The 3,515-nt window shown below is 34.8% G+C and overlaps 1 pseudogene; it reads right to left on the bottom strand.

Annotated features, from left to right (window-relative positions):
* Positions 1 to 1,289: 1,289 nt before the first annotated feature.
* On the bottom strand, positions 1,290 to 1,678 carry LOC105540698 (annotated as a pseudogene).
* Positions 1,679 to 3,515: the final 1,837 nt, after the last annotated feature.

Here is a 3,515-nt window from a genome sequence, read left to right as displayed (position 1 = left end):
CCCCTCCCACATCAGCCTCCTGCACACCTAAGACTATAGGTGTACCGCCATGCAGCTAATTTCTTAAATTTTAAAATTTTTTGTAAAGACAGGGTCTCACTATGTTGCCCAGTTTGGTCTACACCTCATGACCTCAAGTGATCCTCCCACCTTGGCTTCCTAAAGGGCTGGGATTACAGGTGTGCACCCCCAAACTTGGCCTGTTTCTAAGTGCTTTGGTTTAACGTTTATCTCACAATTTTATTCCATGCCAGTGGTTAAGATGTGTGTTTTCTTTCACTTTGGTTATTTTCAGAGGTTTGCTATATATAATTGTATAGTTCAAAATATTTCCTGTCATAAGACTTATTCTTTAGAATGTATTTTTAAATTTCCAGTTGCTCTTTTTAAATTGCTTTTATTATTTTCTAAATTATTACATTCTTCTTAGAGAGTGTTTTGCATTGTTCCAAGTGTACTTGAGAGGAATACATGTTCATAATTGTTAGGTAAAGTTCCTTTTTTTTTGCTTTGCTTTGTTATGTTCTATGTAATTTCTTCATTTTTAATTTTCCAGTTCACTAATTTCATCTTCAGCTGGGTCACACACATTTTATTTATTCATTACGTTTTAATTTCCAAAATTATAGATTTTATTACTACAAATTCTATTTTGTTCTTTTCAGATCCATCTGCTTACATTTATAGTTTCTTCTTTTTTATGTATATATTTAATTTATGTTTAAAATTTTTTCTCATGTTCCCAATTAAATATTTTTGCAGGTTTAATTACACTGTCTGATGTTTCTGATGACTTCTTTCATAGTGGGCTGTTTCTTTATGTTCTCTGTAATTTGGGCTTGTGAATCCATGTTTCGTGGGACTTTGTGTAAATTCTTTGAGACCTGGCATGTAGGTATATCCCTTGAGAAAATATTTCCTTTTACTTCTGCCACATCTCTGGAGGCTACTAAATTGTAACCACTATAATTTATGTTTCTAATTTTATGTACTTTATAGGTAATATAAATGCAAACTTCAAGCTTACAGCCGAGTAGGTACTATGGGTTTTAATTCACAGAAATTTTTTTTCATGTTGCAGATTACACAGACTTCTTCCTTGTTGGCTCCTTAAGGCATTAAATAGATTTGTTTCTCAATCCTCCATTGCACTGTAACTCTGGTCTTTCAAGAGCCCCAGGGACCTCAGTGATTTATTCTCCTTGCATAGGTGCAGTGTATTTTTGTTGTTGTTGTTGTTTAGTTTTTGTTTTTATTTTGACTCTGAGTGACCTTTAGAGACCAAGGTTCTAATCAGATGTCATCAACATACGAACTCCAACTTTGTCGGCCATCAGCAAACTGGCACCTGCAATTAAACCTACAGGCATGATTTTTCCATAGTAGTAGGGTCTCATTCCCATAACACCAACAAAAGTAACAGATGTAGCAGCTAGGAAAACCCAAACGTTCCTTGGATCCTGAGACAGCTGGTAAGAATCCAGGCCAGCTAGGCTGCCGAAGAGCAACCCTGCAGCCAGGGACGGCACCCTGCCTGTTTTAACATAGCCAAAGATCCCATCAGAAACAACCAGTGCTGTGTAGCCAAAGCCAAACCAGTGCAAAGGCACTAATGGGAAGGGGCCCTTCTCTATTCTTCTCTTCTCAGTCCAGAAAGGAGACTACCCTAGGCCTGCATTCTCCAAGGATCCGCACCCATCTCCCGAAGGCCCGCGCAGCCCACAAGCACGCACAAGCCGCGGGGCACAGCAGCCAGGGTCTCGCCAGAAACGCGTTGGCAGAAGTCATGTTCCAGCTTGGACTCATGAAGGTTTAAAAATCTGCATCTTCCATATTTTCAATGTATTAAGAGAAATAAGTGCAGCATTTTTGCATTTGACATTTTACCTAAAAAAAAAGACACCAAACTTGGCAGAGGGGTGGAAAATCAGTTGTTACCATTATAACCCTACGGAGTTTATAATGAGGATGTAACATGAGCTTATTGAGACCCTCATAGAGATCAATTCTTGTATACTGATGTTATCTCTTCTTTCTGTATCTATAGGTAAATTTCAAGGGTAAAATGTTAGGTGTTGACATTGAGAACCCTGAAACCCCATTCCCTGCTCAGAGGAACAGTGTGAAAAAATAGAATATCTGTTCTTTGGCTCATCTTAGACCACAGACTGACTTTGAAATTATGTTAAGTGAAATATCATTGAAAATAAAGTTTACTATAAATAATAATAATTAAAAAAAGAGACCAAGGTTCTAGGTTTCTGAGATTTGTAATGATCCATGAGGCAGATGCAAGTTCAGTTCAAAATGACCACTCTGGTTTCCTGACTCTTCTCTGATTTTGGCCCCTGGGCATTTTTCTCTTGTTTTCCTATGAACTCAACTGTGAATCTGAAAGATTGTTATATTTCTAAATAGTTTATGAAGGAAAAAATATTTTTTAGAAGAGTAGCCTGCCATAATACTGGTGGAAAAACACCTCTCTTTTAAAATTCTCACAATGTGGGCTTTAGACCTAACATTTATTTATGAGAATAAAATAAAAACATTTTTACTATAACACAAATTTTTCTCTTTATGGTATCTAAAACTTTTAATTTTGTATTGAATAATTTTATCAATAATTTGTTTATTTTTATTTTTATGTAACACAAATGTTAATAACAACAGTACTATAATAACAAATCCACCACGCTTCCAAGCTGATAGGTTCCTCCCTTTGAACAAACAAACAAATAAACAGATAATTTATTAAGTCATTAGGTTTTCTTTATTATCTATTTTGATCTCTCTAGAATTAAGGATAAGTTACTAGCATATTATAAATTTACTTTCTCAGGAAATAATCTTCCTCTCCAATAATTTGCTTATATGCTCTGTTAATGATTGATTTTTCTAATTGCATTTGTCTGCTTGATGTACTTCTGAGAGGATTTTACTCTTACATCCACCAAGGTGTATAGTAAATAATTCTACCTTGAGTAACATCTTCAATATCAGTTAATCAAATGCCTAATTGGATTCTATACCTAATACCTAATAAACTAATAAAACTAAGATTGGCAATGTTGCCAATGATAAGAATTAAACTGGTTTCATTTGCTTATTTTTTTAAAGACCACTAGTATAGCTATTGTTTATTTCCTTCATTTTAGACAGTCTAGCCAATGTGACAAATTTGTGACAAAGAGCCAGAAGTAAAAACTTCCCATCTTCAGGCATGAAAAACTTTCAATGGACAGAGTGACTCTTTTCAGCCCTTAACATACTTAACAAATTGTAAAGATGCTTGGAGATATTATATTTGACTATCAACTATTCTACCAGTATATGTCATGTAAGAAATCTAAAGGTATGTTGATCTAGAGGTATAGCGTTAATTCAAATGGACACCTATTTTAGTGGTAGAGGGAACAATATCAAGTTGAGTTAGTAGAAAAAAGTCATACAAATGAAATCATAGGAAACAATACAGGTCAACTAAAATATTATAAGAAAAGGGGAAAGTAAATTAC

The sequence above is a fragment of the Mandrillus leucophaeus genome, unplaced genomic scaffold, assembly GCF_000951045.1.
Source record: "Mandrillus leucophaeus isolate KB7577 unplaced genomic scaffold, Mleu.le_1.0 Scaffold225, whole genome shotgun sequence".
Taxonomy (NCBI): Eukaryota; Metazoa; Chordata; class Mammalia; order Primates; family Cercopithecidae; genus Mandrillus; species Mandrillus leucophaeus.
Note: the sequence above shows the minus strand (reverse complement) of the source record. Positions and strands in the feature narration are given on the sequence as shown.